General features: G+C 49.9%; 2 long non-coding RNA genes and 2 pseudogenes across 3 annotated transcripts; 3 read left to right on the top strand and 1 right to left on the bottom strand.

Annotated features, from left to right (window-relative positions):
• Positions 1-995: 995 nt before the first annotated feature.
• LOC116558402 lies at positions 996-7,310 on the bottom strand. Its single transcript, XR_004271990.1, has 3 exons — positions 7,299-7,310; positions 5,089-6,834; positions 996-1,704 (listed from the first exon to the last, which is right to left on the bottom strand). It is a non-coding gene; the product is annotated as an uncharacterized LOC116558402 (long non-coding RNA).
• Positions 1,703-2,326, top strand: LOC116558399 (annotated as a pseudogene).
• On the top strand, positions 2,759-5,257 carry LOC116558400. 2 transcript variants are annotated; one of them, XR_004271989.1, is made up of 3 exons: positions 2,877-3,448; positions 3,753-3,963; positions 4,921-5,257. It is a non-coding gene; the product is annotated as an uncharacterized LOC116558400 (long non-coding RNA). The 2 variants fall into 2 exon arrangements; XR_004271988.1 differs by having other exon boundaries at positions 2,759-3,963.
• A 2,896-nt stretch (positions 7,311-10,206) lies between the features above and the next one.
• On the top strand, positions 10,207-12,266 carry LOC116558398 (annotated as a pseudogene).
• Positions 12,267-22,631: the final 10,365 nt, after the last annotated feature.

Raw genomic sequence — 22,631 nt, 5'->3', positions numbered from 1 at the left:
AGGTACATGCCACCTCACCTGGCTAATTTTTGTATTTTTAGTAAAGACAGGGTTTCACCATGTTGGCTAGGCTGGTCTTGATCTCCTGATCTCAGATGATTCAACTGCCTTGGCCTCCCAAAGCGCTGGGATTACAGGTGTGAGCCACGGCTCCTGGCCCCTCAGTTCTCAAGATGCTCAAAATATTATAAGCTTCTTTATTTTTATTTTTCCTTTTACTTTTCTTTCTTTCTTTTTTTTTTTTTTAGACAGAGTTTTGCTCTTGTTGCCCAGGCTGAAGTACAATGATGCAATCTCATTTCATTGCAACCTCTGCCTTCCGCGTTCAAGCGATTCTCCTGCCTCGGCCTCCTGAGTAGCTGGGATTATAGGCTCCAGCCACATGCCCAGCTAATTTTTATATTTTTAGTAGAGAGGGATTTTCACCACGTTGGCCAGGCTGGTTTTGAACTCCTGACCTCAAGCCATCCACCCTCCTTGGCCTCTCAAAGTGCTGGGATTATAGGTGTGAACCACTGCCCCTGGCCTATTTTGATTTTTTCATTTCTAGAGGTATATGCTTTTTATAGTAAAAAGAAAAAATTTCCAAGGTGGTAAAATATTAAAGACATGTTTATAAAGAAACCCAGGCCAGGCATGGTGGCTCACACCTGTAATCCCAGCATTTTGGGAAGCTGAGATGGATGGATGACCTGAGGTCAGAAGTTCAATGCCAGCCTGGCCAACATGATGAAGATGAAACCCCATCTCTACTAAAAATACAAAAATTGGCCAGGCATGGTGGCACCTGCCTATACGCCCAGCTACTTGGGAGGCCGAGGCAGGAGAATTACTTGAACCCTGGAGGCTGATGCGGCAGTGAGTCAAGATCAGGACACTGCATTCCAGCCTGGGCGACAGAGCAAAACTGTGCTGGGATTACAGGCGTGAGCCGCCGTGCCTGGCCTGACTAATGTGCTCTTTACTTCTGCTGATTGACCTCTGTGTCCTTTCGCTGTCATGAACTATAACCATGTGTAGAATAGCTTTTCTGAATTCTGCAAGTTTTTCTGAAGTGTCCCTGAACTTGAGGGTAGTCTTGGGGACCCCCACCACCGATCCCTCTGCCCGCTGTACAGTACACTCCAATTATCTTAAAGAGAGAAATTAAGCCCAGACACTGTCTATCACCAGGGAGTGGGTGGTTTAGTGAGAGAGCCCAGAAGCCGCTCCTCCCGCCCACTGTCGTCCAGACCGCTCGGCGGCTGTAGCCACCTCGCCGGGCCGCCCGGGCCACCGCGGGAACCGAGCCCAAGGAGTTAGCCGGTCCCCACCCAAAAAGAAAAACAAGTCCCCAGGGAGAAGAAGCAAGTCTGCTCAGAGTAAGAGGAACCGAAGTCCTCACCACTCAACAGTCAGAGTGAAGCAGGAGTGTAAGGATCATCCCCAGGGAGGACGGGAGGATTGGCAGCACAGGGAACCGTGGGAACGGGAACACAGGAGAGCTAGGAACAGTGACCGGGACAGACACCGGGGCCATTCCCACCGAAGGAGAATGTCTAACGGGAGGCCTGGGAGTGGGCAGGGTAAGGGACAGGTTCGAGACACTCAGAACCTGCAGGCTCAGGAAGACAAGCGGGAGTTTTGTAACGCCAGGCGGGGAGCATCGCCAGAGGAGTGACGCTGGTGGCGTTGGCAGTGAGTCTCAGGAGTTGTTTCCTCCGCCTGGTGGCAACAACAAAGAAAAAGAGGTGCCTGTTAAAGAAAAACCAAGCTTTGAACTTTCTGGGGCGCTTCTTGAGGACACCAACACTTTCTGGGGTGTAGTCATTAAATATAGTGAGCCCCCAAAAGCACGTGTCCCCAGAAAATGGTGGCGTCTCTACCCGTTTAAAAATGATGAAGTGCTGCCAGTCATGTACATACATCGACAGAGTGCATACCTACTGGGTGGACACTGCCGCATTGCAGACATTCCGATCGATCGCCCATCTTGTTCAAAGCAGCATGTGGTCTTTCAATATCGGCTGGTGGAATATACCCCTGCTGATGGCATGGTGGGCCGAAGAGTGAAGCACTACATCAGTGACCTTGGCTCAGGCAATGGAACCTTCTTAAACAACAAACGTATTGAGCCACAGAGATACTATGAACTAAAAGAGAAGGATGTACTCAAATTTGGGTTCAGTAGCAGAGAATATGTCTTGCTCCATGAGATGTCAGATACTTCTGAAATAGACAGGAAAGACAACGAGGATGAGGAGGAGGAGGAAGAAGTGTCTGACAGCTAGCAAACTAAGAACACAAACTGAGACAGGCTTTCCTTCTTGGAAGGCTTTGACTGACTCAGAGAGCCACAGTGCTCCTGTAATGCCTCTTACTGCCTTAACTCTTTTCCTCTGCTGCTGACCCGATTGTGTTGCCATTTAAATACACTGGCTAATGTTTTGTTAATTTTTTTTCTGTGGCACGTTGGCCACAGCCTGCTGGCATTTGTTTTCAAGACAGTCTCACCGATTACAGCACATCGTGTTTTAGTAGAAGCCTTGTGGTTTTAGCTGGTGTTTTCAGAACTGCTGCCTAGGAAACTATGAACCCTTGGTTAAGGGGAAATCCTGGCTTGTTCTCTTTGTACAGTTACTTTATTTATATAGATGTTAAGCTTTGTGGGCCAGGTGTTTTTCTTTTGTGGCAAACCCCTGAGCAGAGAATCTTACTAAGCTTTGGTTATCACCAAACAACTCCAGTATATACCAAAGCTTTGACCTGGTTGAGCTCTTGAGTGTAGAAGTTGATTTTGCACTTAGTGTTTTGGGGGTGGGGGTGCGACTGTACACAGTCAGTAAGCATTATTGACTGTTTAACTTAAACAGATGCTTTATGGCCCCTGCTTAAGCCCATGACTGTGCAGAAAGATCGTGGTTGCTACCAATGGGTGCTGATTCAGCATCACAAGTGACTGAAATTGGCCGTGGATCTGTTCTTTGAGAGAATTCCTGATTTCTCCATGGAACATGTACATAACAATTGTGATCATATTAACTGTACTTCAGTTTTGTGTTTTTATTCAAATGTTATCTCCTTTTTTTCTCTCTGAGAAATATACTGTCACTGATGTGACAGGGTCTATACTTTAATAACGTGTATATGTCTAACGCAGGTTGTGCTATTTACATGTTTCTACACATTTCGTCCTTTAAAAGATTGTTCAGAGAGGTTGTATTTACCTTCCCAAGGCTGGAAAGCAGGGGAATTACCTAGTTTCCTAGTTTTCCACCAGAGGAATATGTGTAAGTAGAAAAGTGTTAGCTGCTTACATATAATGTGTATGTATGGATGGATACATGTAAATTGTGTGTTAAAGAGCTGATACTGATTTTCATATGACAATGTTAGGCAAAGGCCTCCCTGCACTTGAAGAGCAGGTTTTCATTTGTATGTATTTTTGGGATAAAAAGTAATAAAATTTGTAAATATATTTTAAAAACCACACACACTATGAAATGTACCTCAAGGCCTCTACTGAGGCAGACAGCCATTGACTGTGACAAGGCTATGCAGCTGAGGTACATGAATTTCATGTGTATGCAACATGAGAGATATTTCCAGGAAGTTAAGCTTCACACTAGGAAATGTCTGTGTAGGTATATTCATTTGTTTAAATTCTTAAGAAGTGATCAGAGACTATGATAGGGAGGGGAAACTGTTCTTCCAAAGAGAAGTTCGCTCTCATTTTCTAATGAATTCTTCCTCCTTCCTCCGCTTCCCTGCAGTGGAAATGTGGAGGGAGACCAAAGCTGCGATTCCAGTCCACACCAGAGCCCAGAAAGATTCCCAGGGCCCTGGAGATGCCTCCTGAGCACCAGGAGCCTGTGGAATGCAGGAAGGATGGTCCTACAGGGACCACAAGGAACAGCAATTGTCTGTAGTAAAATACGAATGACAAAGGCAGGAAGGCAAAAGAAGGCTCCCAGGTCGGCACAGGTGAGATGAGAGGCCCAGTTCTTCGGAAGTATGTGTGGTGTCCCACCAGAGCCCCCAGGGGTCTGTTGTGGGCGCCACTGTGTCTGAAGTGTGTGTGTGGTGGGGGGTGTCAAGGAAGGGCCTTGAGGCTCATTTCCCTGGCAGCAGCAGGAGCACGTGGCTGGCTCGTTGCAGCAGGCAGGTGGATGGGCAATTGGATGAACAACAGTTGAGAGCTGAGCCCATATAGTGGAGGAGGAAAGAGAGGCGCATGGATGGAGATGTGGACACAGTCCACCAGAGCCTGGGAACCCCCATACCTGTGCACTCCTCTTGTTTATCCGGAAAGGAGAGCATCAGGTTTGAGGAGGAATGGAACCTAAAACAAATATCTTCCCTAAATGTGGAATTATGAGACCCGTTGCCCCTGCTCTCCAGTCCCTGCTCCTCACACAGAGTGTACCTACTGAGCTGGCGGTGGCCTGATGGCAGGTGATTCCTTGTGTGTCCATGCCCAATCATGTAGTCAAGGTGAGATCCACTTCTCAGGCTTAGGGCACCTGCAAATGAAGTAGAACTTAGGACCCCCATGCTTCTCAATGATCCTAGCAGGCATCCCTGGGGTCTCCACTCTTGCCAGTTAACCCAGTTGACCACATTAGGGAGTGTCAGGGACTGTCACGCCTCCCCAGTGACAATATCATAAAGGAAGAGACTGTAGACAGAAGATATGCTCTTGAAGTGCACACTCATGAGAACAGACCCAAATAAACTCAGATGGTGTCACTCCCATTGAGGCTATATAGAACGCATGACAAAGATACACATTATTTTCAAGGCCACTTTTCAAGTATTACATAAATTTATCACATAGCGATTAAACAGTGCAATCTCTAATCCTGAGTGTCTGCTGCCAAAAGATGTCTAATAGTATAATGAGAACACTTCCTCCAGGGCTCAAAGCATCCTTGCTATCAGGTACAGGCCAGACATCAGGCCCCAGGGGTCTGGAGCGGGCAGGAGGTGAATGACAGGACATGGTGTGAAGCAATCAATTTATATGGAGCACATGAGTGAGATCAGAAGAGGCTGCTGAACGCTGGACTTGAGCCAAGCATGAGGTGCCCAGATCCGCTCTTGACTCACAGAAGCTAGACCTCAGATCATCCCAAGCCACTCCTGGCTTATGGTGGGAGCGCACATGTTCCAAAACCCAGGACAGTGAGGACTGTATTTGGGGCAGAGTAAGAAGAAATGGATCAGAGCAACATACAAAAGATCTAAGGACAATAAGTAAAGGCTTAATTCTTGTTTTAAACATAATTTGTCAAAGTGTTTGTATTTTTGTGATTTTTTTACAGCAAGCTCCATAATTGGGTAACTCAAAATTATGTTCCTAACTAAAAAAATGTCATTTGGAGGTTTGTTTGTATTTTCATTATACTTTTTAGTTCTGTGAATTTCAAAGCTCTATTCTAGGTTGATGAAAGTAGAAAATGTAGGGTGTGGGGAAATTATGAGAACAGAGGAGATTCTGAAATAATCTTTAAGAAACTATCTGAATTCCTAGGAGAATTTCAGACTTTCAAAGGCTATGAAATGGGTGGGCTCAGGCCTAGATCTCTAAGGGGACAAGGAGAACAAGGTGACACCGGTGTCCCAGGGGACAGAATAGAAAACAGACCCAGACCTGTCTCTGACAGGGTGAGTTGCTGAAGTAGGATCTGGGAGACCCAGGGGGGTGGAGGGTCCCAGGGCTGGGATCTAAGGGAGGGGCTGTGCTTCAGCCTCCTCCTCCCAATGCCCCTCCCCTGCACCCAGGAGCCCTTTGTGAGGAGGAGGCCCCAGCTATGTGATGCAGGCCTGGGCCCCAGTCCCTAGTCCCAAAGGGGATGCCCAAGGCTCAGTTGCTTGAAGACGAGACATTGCACTTCAGATGGGAAAAATGCTCTTTGGTCTGAAGAGCCCTACTGCCACGTGGCTGAGCCACAGCTCCACTCCCTGGGTGATGGATCTTACCCTCACTGGGGTGTGTGTCCTGGGGCTCCTCTTCCTATTACTCCCCCACCTCCCCAGTGACCCACCCTCACCCCTGCCCCACAGAGAAAGACTCTCTCTTGTTTTCCTCCCCTCGTTTCCACTTTTCCTAAGCAAGGAAAGACGCTCCTGTGATGGGAAATCTCATGGTCCCTCAGGGCAGGGCAGGGCAGGCGGGGTGAGAGTGCGCAGAGGATTCCATGCCCAGCTCCCAGGCCATCTGTGGGGTGGGCAGGAGGCTTCAGGGCACAAACCAACACCAGGCTTAGTGTCGAGGACAGGCTCAGGAGAGGGGCGAGGGTTCTGTGGGAGATAGGCCCCAGCCCTGGCTCATCAGCCCTTTCCGGGGCAGGTGCTGGGGCCCAGTTTCCTCTGTGTGGGGTGACCTGGAGCTGTGTGGAGACCCTGCCTGCCAGGAAGGGAAGTGGTAAGGGGCAGCAGCCAGTCAAGCTGGGGCACGCATCCTCTCCTGAAATCTGCCTGGAGAGGCCAGGACCACAACGGAGAAGGTGGGCCTGGCTCCAGGCGGCAGAGGGGCGCTGAGGCCCTAGGGGAGCCTGGCTGGATCTGGCTAGTCCTGAGCTCTGCTTCCAGCAGGGTCTGGCCCTGTAACCCCGGGGACAAGGCCAGCCAAGACATGGCCACTGGGTGCCAGCCAGCGCCTGGGCCAGGCACCAGGTGGGAAGGGCTCTGGCAGATCAGCCCCGCATGCCCCACAGCCCCACAGCGGGGCCCATCCAGGGCCACACACCTGCCCTGAGGAGCAGGATGTCCCTGGGGCTAGAGAGTCCAGCTAGACGGGTGGGGAGCCTCACCCTGTGCCCTTTGACTCCACTTGTAGGTGCTCTTGCTGGGCTCCTGTGCACTGCCCCACACCCTGCTCTGTCACCAGCCCCATCGAGAAGTCATAAGAGCCTAGCTGCCGAGTGCCCCACCTGGCTACAGACTAGTGGGTGACTCAGGAGTACCCTCTCCATTTCTGACTGTGATTTTTGTCCGTGCACAGCTGGTGCAGTATGGGAAATCTATTCAGTAGATTTCGTAGCTAGCTCCACTGCAGGCCTCGGCAGTGGTGGCAACTGCAAAGGTCTCCTCTTGTCCATGAGGACTTTTCGGCTCACAGGGTTCACCCCGCAGCTCCTGCATGTGTACCTGCCCCGGGAGCCCTACACTCTTCTCGATTCTTCAACTATCAGCGAGGTCTTAGGCCTTGTTTTCCAGTCAACTCTAATATCCCGAACTCGAGCGCCCAACTACGGGACCTGCCTCCTCTGGTCTGGAGGCCCCCCTCAAGGGAGAAACCCGTGCTATCTCCACACCACTTCGCATGCGTCAGGACCGTGAGGATCCCTCGTCTAAGATTTAAGTTTCCCCTGAAACTGCCTTCGCTACAAGTGCTGGCCCCGATCCTGAAGACGGAGGTGAGGGCAGAAGAAGAGCCAGAAGAACCAATGGAGGTGGATGATCAGGTAGAGACCCAGGGGCAGTAGGAGGAGAAAGGGGGCCCCTCCAGCAATGGGGGAGCAACATCCACCTCGAGGCCCCTGGAGACTCAGGGAAACCTCACTTCCCTCGACTGCAGTCCCAGGGCCTTAAAGGAAAATTTCCATAGCAGGAGCCTGACAGAAACAAACAGGACTGACAAGGCCCAGATGCCTGCAATGAGTCTCCACACCAAGGGCCATGGAGTGCCCAGCACACACAGCCCTGCGGGAGGCGTCCTTGGCTTTGGGAAGCCTGACCCAGCTCCAGCAGTGCTCCCTGGCCCAGCTCCCGGCTGCTCCCATTGGCCAGACAAGGCGGCCTCTCAGGTGCTGGGGAAAGGCAACCTGCCCAGCTCCTCAGGCTTGCAGATGAGGGGGAAGGAGACCCAGCACAAGGATCCTGAAGCTCTAGGAACAAGCAGCTCTTCACCACCCAGAGCTGCCAGCGACAGTTCCCAACAACCAAAATGGTCAGGGCAACCCCAGCAGCTGCCACTGGTCCCTCCTGAGCAATGGAGGTGGGAGAGAGACGTGGGGCCCTCACCCGCTAAACGTCCCCGCCTATCCCTGGAAGGATTCAGGGACAACATGGGGGCATCAGGGAGATTACAATCAAGGAGACTGAAAAAGCGACATAGGAGGATAAAGAGGCGGTAAACTACAGGCAGAGTTTTGTGAAGTCAGCTGTGGGGGAGGTGGAGGGCCGTGGGCCCCAAGTGCCAGCCCTTCCGGCCTCTGGACCCCCTGCCCCTGGCTGCAGCCTGTGCCTGCTGTCTCCTGCAGCCACCTGAGGAAGCTCTCGGGTGAGGGCGGCTCCCATCCGCCCTTAGGTGAAGACCCCCCGGGTGACGTGTGCAAACCAGTACCTGCTCAGGCCTCCCAGCTGCATGGGAAATGTATTCAAGACCCACCTCCCACCAGCTGCTCCCCACCAGCTTCCCCAGCTCCTCTGGCCTCCACGCTGTCACCAGGCCCGACGACCTCCTCAGAGCCTTTTGGATCACACTCAACCCTGAGTGCTGCCAGGCCACAAGAGCACTTGCCTCCCCTAAAACGCCCTGCAGCCCGGCCATATGCACTTGTTCCTCCTTCACCACAGCCCCATGGGCCCACGGCCTCCTCTCCACCCCCATTTGCCTCCAGCCTGGCTGGACTTCCGTGTGGCTCCACAACACACCCCGGTCCCCACAGCTCCCCTCCATACCAGAAGCGGCCGCCGGCTCCAACCACGGTGATCTCTGGACTTGGGGGCTCCGGCAAGCCCACCGGGACCTCTCCTGGTGGAAGGAGGCTGCCACCACGTGGGGTCTCTCTACCTGCTCACACGGCAAATTCCAGCAACAGTATCTTCCCGACCACCCGCCAGAGGCTTCTTTCTGGGGAGACCCCACACCCAGGCAGACGGAGGCATGTGAGTGCACATTCATCTACCCTGACATGCAGAAGCTGCTGGAGACTCTCATCATCAAGAAGGCAGTGATGAAGCTGAGGCAGGAGAAAGAAGGGAAGGGGGCCGACTGCCCGCAGATGACACCACTGCGGAAGGAGTGGGACGCCACGACTCCTGATCCCTTCTGGAACAAGACAGCCCAACCACAGCAGCCGCCCAGTCCGCAGCAGGTCTCTGATGCCACGGCCATGGGGGACCACTTTCAGCAGAAATGCAGCCAGTTCTTCTGGGACCTCCCCCCTTTCAACAGCAAGTCCCTGGTAGCTGCGGCCTTGGTTTCGAAGGAGGCTTCCTCAGGAAACAGGCACAGGGTATCATTCCATGAAGCTGCCACTTCTCTTCCACGTGAACCTGAGGTTGAGACATCCTCACAGCTTCCCCAGGCACCACCCCAGCCCCACCACGTGGCCCAGCCTCAACCTTTCACTCCAGCCAGGTGCCGGCCCCAGCCCCCGCCTCTGGCTGGGATCCAGACCCAGGCCCACTTCTCACCCCTTGTCCCAAGCCTACTGTGCTCTTCTCCACCCCAGATTAGAGGCTGTGGGGCATCTTGCCTTACATCCCAGCAGAGGGCACATTCCGCCACCCCCACTGGAAAGGAGTATCTTGAATGGCCCTTGCAGAAGCGACCAAAGCGGAAGAGGGTTTTGCCCTCTCCTCCAAAAGTCTCAGGCTGTCCTGAGTGAACCCACTGCCCACCTTCCCCAGGAGAGGCCGGCCCCCCACAGCCCCAAGTCAGCCCCCATGCTGTCCAGGGCTGCCACCAGGCCTGAGCTCCTAGAACACCAGTGGCGAGGAAGGAGTGCCATCCACCAGGAGCAGCCCCGTGGCTCGCCTGGCAGATTCTGGCCACCTGGAGACCTGCTGCCGCCCCAGGGGCAATTCCTAGGGAGTCCGCAGCATCAGGCAGAAGACACACAGGGGGCCCGCCTGCCCTCCCAGCCTTCTGAATTTTCGGGGAAGCACAGCGAGGATGGGCAGAAGACAGGATTCAGGAGCTCTGGAGGGTTATCTGGGAAGGGGTGCTTAAGGTCCAAACGAGAGCCAGACCCAAACTGGGATCGAGGGCAAAAGCTGGAGAAGATCCCAGCAGATCCACCCAGAGGCTCAGGAAGGACCTCAGTGAAGCTTCTGGAGGAAGACAAGCAGGAAGCAGAAGGTGACTTCCGGAGGCCCTGGAAGAACCAATCAGTAAGTTCCACACCCGGGGACCCAGACAAGAAGCATCCGGAAAATAAGCTGCAAGTCCATCTGGGCAGGAAGGTGGGGGAGATCAAGGAGGACTGGATCCCCATGCCTGTGCGTCGCTGCCGGCTCATGGCCAAACGTGCTGTTCCCAAGTCTGACACCTGCCAGGTCCCTGGGAAGCTGGCACCCAGGAGAGGTGGGAAAGCCCACATGAACACCTCCCAGGAGTTTTCCTTCCTCCATCCCTGCACCCAGCAGATGCTGGAAGCACATCTTTTAAGGTTTCGTGTAGGGCACAGGTGGGGTCCAGACCTCTGGTCCCTGAAGCCCATAAACGTCCGGTCACGTGAGCCTCAGCCCCCGCCCCTCCCACACTCCACCTGTCCCTGCTTGGCCTCCTGTGAGTCTCGGGTTTAATCTGTAGCCAAGGTTGCCATTTTCCCGGGAAAACCTCCCCAGAATCGTCCAGGAGACAGCTGGACAATAAGCAAGTCAGTCCCCACCATGAGTGGCCCTCTCCCTCCCGTACCACCTGAGCAGGAGGAAGTCCAGAGGGCCCCCGAGAGGGTCCCAGTCAGCTGATACCCATGGACGATCAGAGGTGTCTCCGACTGGACAGGAGGACGGGGGGTCTCAGCCCTTCATGTTCAGCCCTGGGGGCAGAACCTGGCACAGGGAGATGGTCCCAGGATCTGGGGAAACCATCCTAGAGGCGCGAGTCCAGCAATCACTGAGAATGAGCCACAGCCTGAGAGCGAGAGCACATCCCTGGGAGACCCCTGTAGTAGCAGAGCCCTGCAGGATCTCAAGGTAGGGTCCCTGTGGGCAAGTGCTGAGGATGCCCTGAGGCCCCTGGAGGTGGGGGAAGAGAAGCCTCCCGCTTGGGAAGTCACCTTGGAAGTCAGCGTAAAGGCAAATACGGGAAGCATTCAGGTGGATCTGAGGAGATCAGGGGCTCTGGGGACCACTAATAACCCCTCAGTGTCCACAGTCTGTGTTCCTGAGAATCCAGGGCAGCTGTGCCTGAAAGCACAGGTGGTCAGTGAGATCGAGCTCATAGTGCAGGTGGATCCAGAGGAGCAGCTGCCAGGCCATGCCTCTGGCATCCTCCTCCAGGACAGCGCCGCAGGCCTGTGCCTTCCGGCCGCCACGTGGACATGCTCCCCACCACAGACATGCTACTTGCTCAGGCCCCTCTGTCCACCTCTCAGAGTGTGTCTAGTAAGAACACCACAGCTTCCCAGGGGCCACGTGACCTCCTATGGATGGGAGGGAAAGGCCCAGGGCAGCAGGAGCCTGGGAGCCCAAAAGTGAAGGCCCCACAGAAGAGTCAGAAGGTGGTGGGCTCTGCAGACAATGGCAAGGCCCACAGGAGGCCCAGACCAGAGGAGCCAGGACACGGGACCAAGAGACCCAGGACCTCAGAAGCCAGTGGGAGGAGCCACCCTTACCCATGCCAGGGAAATAGGAGACAAACAGGAAAGGAAATACGTTCACCCTCAGCCGGAGAAGGGACAGGCACCACCAGAAAGCAACTTCCGGAGACAGATCAGCCACCCTCTGCAGGGTGTACCCCCCAGGAAAAAAGGCGCAGGGCAGGAAGACGTCCTGCAGAAAGGCAGTCCTGGGGCAGCTGGTGTCGAGAGTCGCGGGTCTGGCCCAGCAAGGTTGTTCATGGACAGCATGGCTGATGAGGCCCGGGCCATCATCAGAGTTGTGGGACAAATCCTGGCAGACAAACTGGGGCTTCGGCAGGGACGTGGTCCCTCAGAGGTCAATCGCCACAAAGGTGACCTCCATTCTAAGGATAATGTGCATTCCTGCTGCCACAGGGGTTACTGCCACCAAGAACACAGCAGAGAGTGCGCGTTCTGACCTGCTGCCCCAAAGCCACCCCCAAGGGCCATGACTGTCATGTCAAAAATAGGGGCAGCAGAGACAGCAATTGGACCCCACGTCCCAAGGAGCCTGTGTCCCCAGCTGGTCACCACCACCACAGGCCACGGGTGGCAAGCACCTTGGGCGGCCCCATCCACAGCCGCAGGAACTGAGGTCCTCCTGAACCAGACCAGGCTTCTCACACCTCTCTTGGGGGAGACAGCGGGTTCTACTCAAATAAAACTGGACACCTACAGAACAAACCTGTCCTGCGTGGGTGATTACATCCCCCATGTGTTCATGACTTCCACAGAGAGGTTCCCAATACACCTGCCTTCCCTGCAGAGGTGGTGGCTTCTGTCTGGGCCCTGCTAGGTAGGGTACAGGAAAGGGCTCAGCGTCCGCTCCTCCTGAGCACGGCTTCCAGAAGTGCTAGGGCTGGGCCTGGAGGAAGCTGACAGGGATATGGAGGACCCCCTCTTCTCCCTGTCCCCACACTGTGTCTGGTTTCCAAACTGGATCATCACCCAGAGCCTTTGAAGGACAGCAAACCCTATGGAGACCCTGCCTGGCTCCAGCTGACTGCATCCCCGTTCTCACCAAGGTGACCTCTGTGCTGCTGTACGGGCTGGGTCTGCAGGGGCCTCACGGACTGAGGGGGTGGTAGGCTCCCCTCAGACTGGAGGAGTGATGGATCCAGCAGCCTCCCTGCCCCGTGGTAGCCCGGGAATGTGGGGGTGTCCTGTACTGGCCCTGGGTCAGAGGCAGGACAGCTCCTTCCCCGATCTCCTGGTGGGGAAGAGATGATATCTTCCCCAGGCCCTTCCCTTCCTGCTAGTTTGGGGATGGACCGGGGCCCCGCCAGCACGTGGCTCAGCCTTGATAACACCCGTGTTCGCATCTGGTATCTGCTGATTCACTCTCCAGAGCAGCCTCCAGGACGAGCCTCCCAGCCCACTAATGAGTGTGGGGTTGGTGTGTCAGGGGCGCCCAGGGCTGCTGTCTGCCCCTCTGGTGGGACTCTGTGGTCAGGAACCAGCAAAGGGGACCTTAGGCCCAGGGTAGGAGGTGGGAGAAGAATCAGGGAAGATGAACGTAAGTTCGCAAGTGCAGGATCCACAAGCTGCCCGCTGCTGTAACCAGGGTCCTCACAGTCTGGTAACCGCTACAACCAAAAGTGGCCAGTGCCACTCCCAGGGGAGGGGGACCCCGAAGGGAAGGGCTGGCCTGGGTCACACAGCACATCTGTGGCTCCAGGCCCAGGTGCTGGCAGGGAACACAAGGGGCCTCAAAGGATCTGGTCACATGGTTGGCAGGGACAGTCCCCACAGGGCAGGGTCCTGCACCCCCTCTGTCCTGGTGCTGGTCTCTCCTGGGCATCCCCAGGGAAGGCAGGAGCAAGGGCTGAGCAGGCAAGAGCCAGTTCCCCAGAGAGCTGTGCCCAGGGCCCTTCTGCCCAGGGAGAGCTTTATATCTGTAGGGGTGATGGAGGCTGAGGACAATGGGACAGACCTGTCCCAGGCCTGGTGGAGCCCACGCAGGGCACCCGTTGGGAACAGACTCTGGTGTCCCTTTGGGCATCCAGGCTACTGCTGGAGCCAAGTCCTGTCTGGGATGGTGACCTGGGCAGCTCCAGTGTGGGCCCAACATTTATGGGACACAGGGTCCTGGGACCTGCAGCAGAGGAACCCCACAGAGACCCCGTGTAGAGCCCCACACTCGAAGATTCCCACAGAGACCCCATGTAGAGCCCCACACTCGAAGATTCCCACAGAGACCCCCAAAGGGACCCCATATTCACAGAGACTTTCAGATTCCCCATAGTGACCCCCTGAGGGCCTAACAGAGATGCTGACTGAGACCGCCCATGAAGACCCCCTAGAGAGACTCCCTCCGCAGAGAAACCCCTGACAGAGACTCAAACAGAGACCCTTCAAAACCAACATGGAGATCTCCACAGAGACCCCCCACCCCACAGTGACTCTAACAGAGACCTCCAAGAGAAAATATATCAAGGTCACTTTATCACCCCCTAAAATACCAAGCACTGCACTCACTTGGTTAAAATGAGCGGCATCTAACTCATTACCAGCAACAGCTTTCTCCTGGTGGTCCTTTGCCCTCTTCCAGGTAAGATTCCTTGAGACACTGAAAAATTGACATGCCTCCTCTATCAGACAGCATCCAACTTAGTGACAAGCCTCCTCCATCAGACAGCGTCCAACTTAGAGACAAGCCTCCTTCATCAGACAACATCCAATTTAGAGCAACCCCTGACCCGCTAACAGACCCTTCCCCAGATCACCCAGTCACAACCCCCGTGTGGATACAAAACTGTAAGCGTTGATGATAGAAACGGTGAGAGTTCCTCTGATGCCGTCCTTCTGAGACTGCCCTCAGCTCCTCTGGCCATGCCCGTCCCTCGCTGTTAAGGGAATCCCCCAAGCAGGGTCTAGGTTGGCCTTGCTCACAGGGCTCCTGAGGGCCTTGCACTGGAGCACATGGAATGGGAATGATCTCGGCTTGGACACAGCTTCCTCAGAAAACCTTCTCCCACTCCTCTGTGAGGCCAGGCCCCCTGTGCTGGATTATAGTATGTGTGTATATATGGTATACCACACGTACCATATATACACACCACTCATACACACACACAAACACACATACCACATACACTACATACTACACACACTACATACACACACCAAACACACCTTGCACACCACACAAACACAGCAAATACACACCACACACACACACACACACCATACAAACACACCATGCACACACATACACCACACATCACACACCACATCATATACACATACCACAAGCATACACATGAACACACAACACACACACAGCGCACACACAAAACACATACCACACATAAACACACACCACACACACGTACCTGCACTAATGAGCCTGAGAAGCACATGAGATGCCCTCTGTTCCAAAGCTGAGCTGTTAGAGCCCCTCTGGATAACACTAAGGCTGTTCTCCAAAACACTTCTGCCTGCTAGGATTTGGAAGAACTTCAAGAATTAGTTTAATAATTCTTCTAAGAACACACTTTCAAAAAATAATTATATATTTGCACACACACAATATGTGTATGAAGACACTGCATTGGGGCTTTTCTTGTATAACGGGGGAGAAAGCAGCCTTAGTGCCCAGCATTTGGAAATGCTTGAATAACTTATATTTTATCCAGCAGAGAAGTACTAATCAACTGCTTTTTTAAGAAACATGATTTTGCAATGTCTTTGGAAGATGCCCACAAAATACTTATTAAGAGAAAAAAAAAGCAGCATATAAAACTGTAATAAAATAACTCTCCAAAAGGTTAATGGTGTTCTTATTAGGCCATTCTTGGACTGATATAAAGAAATGCCAGAGAATACTGGGTAATTTATAAAGAAAAGAGGTTCAATTGGCTCACAGTTCTGCAGGTTGTGTAAGTATGGTGCCAACATCTGCTCGGCTTCTGGGGAGGCCTCAGGGAGGTTTTGCTCATGGTGGAATGTGGTGGAAACTGGTACATCACAAGGTCAGAGCAAGACAGAGAGCAAGGAGAGACGCCTCACACTCTTATACAACTAGATCTCATGAGAACTCACTCACTATCTCAAAGACAACAACCAGATCTCACAAGAATTTACCCACTATCTCAAAGACAGCACCAAGCCATGAGAAATTTGCCTTCACAACCCAAATACCTCCCATGAGACCCTTCTTCCAGCACTGGGGATTACAATTCAACACGAGATTTGGGCAGGGATAAATATCCACACTATACCAGTGTTTATCCTTTAATGTTGCTATTATGAGTGTCTTAAATTCCTTCTTTGGACTCTTCTATATTTTATAACTTCCCTATAATATTCTCTACATCTATAATTAGAGAAAATAACAATAATAGAAGCATAAGGAAGAACCCGCTGCTTCCTCTTTCCTTTGTAACTTCTCATCCCTACCCTAGTTTTCCAGTGGTGGAATTTTCCAACTTCTTTTTCCCATGCTTAAACAAAAAGTAGGCAGTGCTGGATCTGAAACCAAGGCCAGGTCAAATGTATTTTTCTTCAGTAAAAGAATATGCTCCGGCTAAATTTCTCTCCTCGTTTCTCCTCCCACCACCCTACTCATTCTTAACTCCAACACAGAGGCTCTTCACAGAAGCTGCAAACAGCAACCTGGTCTTTGACTGCGCCATAATCCTCTAAGGTTTAGATTGTCTCATCCAGAATTAAATTCCAACAGAGAGAGAGAGGCTGAGAGATTGAGAGAGAGATTGATCTGGATACAGGCTCCCTAGGTGGAATCCATCCAACTCAGGCAGCAATGAACGAGGAATACAGGCTCTTTCCCACATGTTTGGAATCCTGGCCCTGAGCCCTTAGCTGTGCATTCCATTTATCCTCTTTGTGGGCTGAACAGATGAAATTGCTTTAGTTGAAGGAAGTGGCACAAATTTACTTATTTATTAGATCTGCAGGATACATCCATCACACCGACCTCTGGATCAACTCAAATCATGAGACAAGCACACACTGGAGCAGAGAAAACAGCACAGACGTGTTCATGCACCCAGAACAACCAGATGGCAGGGTCACCCTCTGTAAGTGCACGTAGTGCTGGGGAGAGTCTGTCCAGCGCGAGGCAGCTCCCCATTCCTAGAGACGTGATTGATTGTTTTGCAACTTACAAGCGATCACACAACTAGGAAGAGAAAACGTGTCATAAGGACTCCAGTTTCTATCATCCCAATCCTTTCTTCCCACCACTGCAAGACTGTAACTGAGGCTACTGCTGAGAATTTAGCTGCCTCCTGGCTCTAGCCAAGTACACAGAGCAATTCATCCAACACATCGTTCCTAGGACAGTTCTTTTTATTCTTCTTTCCCTTGGCCTCCCCCTGAAACCCTCCACTCCTCCTTGCCCCTCCTCTCACAGACAATAAAGCATTTAACAAAGAATATGGCTATGTTCCATCTCACCTTTTCTGATAAGTCTTAGGCTGCAATGCCATGGGGCTCATCTCTGATGAATATTAACATTAAGCTTTTCTCCCTCCCAGCATCAATCTCTCCTTTCAGATCTCAGAAGTCAGCCTCCCCTCCCTGCCTTGCTGTTCCCCTCTTCCCCTTACTCACACCCCGACAATAGTCTCCTTTCCCAAACAGAAGCAATGTGCTAACGTGTCCCCACCTGAGACAAAGAAAGGAGGCTTTGTTATACCTGCAAGAGCCTAAATATTAGCATCGTTTAATTACTGCCATTCTCCCAAGCCAGCTTCTTGGCAGCAGGCTCCTCTTGTTAAATAGGCTTTTAAGTTTTCCCAGGAAGGCAGCATCGGAGATAATTTGTGAATGGAGACTAATTTGGGGTGTTGCTGCTGGTATAAAGAGGTGACTTCAAGGTAACTGGGTCTTCAAAGACAAACTGGGAGAAAGATTATGTGTTTCCTCTGGGCACATATCATCGTTTGGAAATGACCACTACTCTCAGATTCAACGTCTTGGGCACAAACAAGTGGACTGCATTATTAACTGGCCCAGGTTCAATTCTTTCTTTTATTTTTTTTCCAAACACAAGGACAGCCACGTCACAATCATGATGGCTTTGGTTGCCAGGACTTGTTCTCTTGGTTGTGTGCTCAGGCAAAAGACAACTTGACTTTCATCTACTGGAATGTGCCTCAGCCAGGGGTGCCCAGTTGACCCTAAAAAGTTTCAGAACCTTTCAAGTCCTGAAAGGTCACTTGATCTGTAGAAAAGAGCAAAGTGAGGGCCAGGTGCAGTGGCTCACACCTATAATGCTAGCTACTCGGGAGGCTGAGACAGGAGAATCACTTGAACTCAGGAGGTGGAGGTTGCAGTGAGCTGAGATCGTGCTACTGTATTCCCAGCCTGGGCAACAGAGCAAGACTCTGTCAAAAAAAAAAAAATGAAAAGGAGAGAGCAAAATGTTCCCCACCTGATGTGACAGCATTTCTGGCAAAATGGCTGGTTCTTGCTGCGTTTGTTAGTGCATTTTACACTGCATTCAAAGAATCTCATGACAGCTCTAACTTTACCTGGGCAGAGCGTAACCCTCCCATTTCCTTATGATGTTCTCATGAAAAGTGTCTGATTATGGTTTTCTTTGTTTTTATTTCATTTGTTTATCATACTATTCTTAATATAGTCAACTTATGATCAATAGCTGGATTATTTATGCATGGTGCAGAAATTCGTCAAGAACCCCCAATACAATAGCTGGTCCTCAAGCAAGAAATCCTGTCCTATATTATCAGTGTACTTTCCCTGCCTTTAAAGTCGGCTTGCTGGCCGAACACAGTGGCTCATGCCTGTAATCCTAGCACTTTGGGAGCCAGAGCTGCGTGGAGCACTTGAGGCCAGGAGTGTGAGATCAGCCTAGCCAACATGTGAAACCCATCTCTACTGAAAATACAAAAATTAGCTGGTTGTGGTGGTGAGTGCCTGTAATCTCAGCTACTTGGGAGGCTGAGACATGAGAAGAGCTTGAACTCAGGAGGTGGAGGTTGCAGTGAGCCAAGATTGTGCCACTGTACTCCAGCCTGGGCAACAGAATGAGACTACATCTCAAAAACCAACCCAAACCAAAACAAAAACGGTTACCAAGCTTATTTCACATTGTCGAAACTGTAAAGATCACACTATTAATATTATTAATTGCTTGCCTTGATTATGCAATTCTACAGTACTCTCAGCTCATTTTTTAGTTCTGTTGTGCTCAATTTTGGTCACCGGGATTGTGGGGAAAAAAATCCAATTCATTCCATTTGCCATTCCCAATATTATAGGACAGGAAAGAGTTAACACCTGCATGCCTGTCTTGTCTATATATATGTTCTATTTTTTATAAAAAGTTAAGGATAGTTGTATCTTACAAGTTCCAGCATCAGAAATCACTTTTAGAGCATCAACTGGTTCTAAACTATACAATAGCTAATGAAATCACAGCAACGACCAAGAAAACATATGGCAGGATCAGAGAGATGTGTTCAAATTCGAATTTGGGGTGAACGCTGCAGAAAGAAATTAATGATCACTTGGTCAAAAGAGAGAGAGACAGAGTACATTTCACCACAGTGACAAAACATTCTTATTTTTTAAAAAGAAAATAGCCCATCTGTTATCCTACTATTTTATCTGTTTAGAAGACATGTATCAAAATTTTTGTCCCATGCATTTTTTTTATCAGCTCCAAGGTGATCATTATTTGTAAGTATCTGTGTAAAATATGCAAAAGGTATTTGCTTTTCAGCCAGTATTCTTTGGGAATCTTGTTCAGATGGGGGATGCAAGGGGTGTGGAGTACAGAAGTAGAGAAAAACAGGAAGAATTAAGAAAGATCATTTAGGATGTTTGGGACGTTACCAGAAATGGAACTTACAAGGCCCTGATGAGAAAGGTGAAATGGGAGGTCGGGACTGCCTGCTTAGAGAATGGCCCCACTCAGAATCCTTAACATTATTATTTTTACTTACCAATAATAGTTCTCAGTCTTTAAAGACATGGACCACAGAAACTGGGAGAGAAGGTCACATGCTGGTAGATGCCAGCCTCCACTGTAATAAGTCTTGCTGGGCATCCCAAGGTGGGTCCTGGAAGGCTCAGGCCAGTGTGAGCTCTTGGAGCCTGGAGTTGGTGATCAGAAAATTATCAACTCCTGAAAAAGGCAAGGGTCCTCCAGACCATCTCAGTTACAGTTCTCCTTTTACCAATGAGAATAATTTACACTGTAGAATCTTGCCGGTCTAGTTCTATATCCATTCAACATATCTGCTTTTGACAGACTCCCAGATAAATGCATGAAACGTAAATATAAAGAGATCGTGTGTGTGTTTAATTTCCTGTCTTAATTGTCTTCCATTGCCTACACAGGCTGCCAAGTTTCTTATTTGCTGCCATTTGGGGTATGAGGTTTCTCCTCATCAATTCCTCTACAGTTCCTATAAGAGCTCTGAGCCAGAACTGGGCAGTTTCTTCAGAAAACATTCTCTGAAATATTTTTAAAGAACTTCACAGAGTCCTTGTTATCTAACAGATTGCCCAAAACATTGACTCCAGGCATATTTTCCTTTCTGTTTCATCAAAGGAAAATAAAGATGAAAAGCCTTTTTGTAAGCACTTACGCCCTATTAGGAAATTGTTTAAGTAAATCACTTTGGTCACAAATGTTAGAGGCAGTCTGCCTCAAACAGTCTATGTCAGTGGCTAACTTTAATAAATGCTAACTTACAAATTGAGCTCATTGGCCATAATTGCTTGCAACAGTAGGCACTAAACACAGAGATTAGCATAATTGTGATTATAACTCCCATTAACATTTGTAATGTAATTATAGCCAAGTAACGTGCCAGGATGGAAAGATTCTACTAAAGCTTCTGCCGCTAAGACATGACAAGTGTGTGCCCTTCCTCCAGGAGGTAGCATCATGTGGGGAGGATGGACCTGGCTCTGTGGTGAGGCCTGTAACCTCCCAGCATCTCACTTTCACATCAGCAAAACACTTTGTGATTATTCTATCTACGTGACAAGGATACACTGCTGGAAGAATGCTGCTTCTGCTTAAGATGGAGTCAGATTTTGACCTAAGGTGGACACATTTTGCCACTTGCCTGAAACCAAAATGAACCTATGCAAACAAAAACAGCAAAATGTATTAAATGACAGTTTGCAAGATGTTGGTTATCAGGCAATGAAGACAGTGACCTCCAAGAGATGGGAAACAAATTAGGGAACCCCTATTCTTGCCCCAGTTCACTGTCTTGAGAGAGTTTCCAGACTGTGGCACAGGAAGGGGAACCCAGGTAGAAGCTGGTGGATTCCTTTAAGTAAGAAGATGGAAATGAGGGTCCAGGGATAGCAAGGCAGCTGGAGTTTACAGGATAGACAACCAGCAGAGACAGCTGTACACAGAGAGAATCCTGGGATCTGGATGGGGTTCCATCAAACATTCATGACAGCATGTGAAGATACTACTCGATGCCAGAGGAGCAAAAAATTCTGAAAGGATTAGAGAATGGCACCCAGTGTTCACCAAGTGCCAAGATTATTACTTGTTCCCTCCCACCAGCCAGCTGGGGAAGAAACAAACTTTTAAACACTGGACAGGCCGGGCACGGTGGCTCACGCCTATAATCCCAGCACTTTGGGAGGCCGAGGCGGGTGGATCACGAGGTCAGGAGATCGAGACCATTCTGGTCAACATGGTGAAACCCCGTCTCCACTAAAAATACAAAAAATTAGCTGGGCATGGTGGCGCGTGCCTGTAATCCCAGCTACTCAGGAGGCTGAGGCAGGAGAATTGCCTGAACCCAGGAGGCAGAGGTTGCAGTGAGCCGAGATCGCGCCATTGCACTCCAGCCTGGGTAACAAGAGTGAAACTCCGTCTCAAAAAAAAAAAAAAAAAAAAAACACTGGACAGAATACTCATGAACATTGGGTCTTAGTGGTGGGAAATAATTAGCTCCAGAACAAACACTGCTCCAGATCTACCTCACAAACTATAAAATCTAGACCTGAAACGCTCAAACTATACCCAGGCAACTTAATTGCATCCTGGAGTAAAGCTTAAGAACAGCTATAGGAAAACAAAATATCATGTATCCAAAGAGGGCAGTAACCACAGCGGGCGGTATCTGATAAGGATTATCAAACATTGAAAGTATAAGGAAAATATAACCCATGATGGATGAAATAATTTAAAACTGACTCAGAACTGACACAGATGTTAGAATTAGTAGACATTGAGTAGTTATTACAACCATATTCCAGATATTCAAAAAGTTAAGTAGAGAAATAAAAAATGATTTTAAAAAACACTCAATTGAAATTCTGTGAATAAAAAACTACAATGTCTAAAATTTAAAAAATTGATGAGATTAAGAGTAGATTAGACATTGCAAAAAATATCTTTGTAAATTTGAAGACATGGCAATGGAAACTGTCCAAAATAAAACACTGAGAGGAAAAACAGTTTTTTTTTTTTTTTTGAGACAAGAGTCTTACTCTGTCACCCAGGCTGGAACACAGTGGTGCCATCTCAGCTCACTGCAACCTCCAGCTCCCAGGTTCAAGTGATTCTCCTGCCTCAGCCTCCTGAGTAGCTGGAATTACAGGCATGCACCACCATGCCCAGCTGATTTTTTTTCTTTCTTTTTTTTTTTCTTTTGTAATTTTTTTAGTAGAGACGGGGTTTTACCATGTTGAAACCAGGCTGATTTTGAACTCCTAACTCAGGTGATCCACTGGCCTCGGCTTCCCAAAGTGCTGGGATTACAGGTGTGAGCCACCATGGCCATCCAGAAAAAAAAAAAAAAAAAAAAAATTTTTTTAATTAAAAGAGTATCAGTGAATTGTGAGACAACATCAGATGGCCTAATATATGTGCAGTGGAGTTCCCAAAAGAGAGGAGAGTTAACAGAGCAAATAGTTGAAGAAATGACCGTTGAAAACATTGCAAACTTAATTGAAGCTAAAAACCCACAGATCCATGAAGTTCAACAAATCCCCAAGCAAAAGAAGCATGAAAAAAAAAGACACCAAGCCATGTCATAATTAAATTGTTAAAGAACTAGATAATAAACACAAAATGTTATAGCAACCAGAGGAAAATAA

This window comes from Sapajus apella, unplaced genomic scaffold (genome assembly GCF_009761245.1).
Source record: "Sapajus apella isolate SASKATOON/1434 unplaced genomic scaffold, GSC_monkey_1.0 scaffold21, whole genome shotgun sequence".
NCBI classification, from domain to species: domain Eukaryota; kingdom Metazoa; phylum Chordata; class Mammalia; order Primates; family Cebidae; genus Sapajus; species Sapajus apella.
The sequence above is the reverse complement of the archived record's forward strand: the minus strand, read 5'-3'. Positions and strand labels throughout refer to the sequence as shown.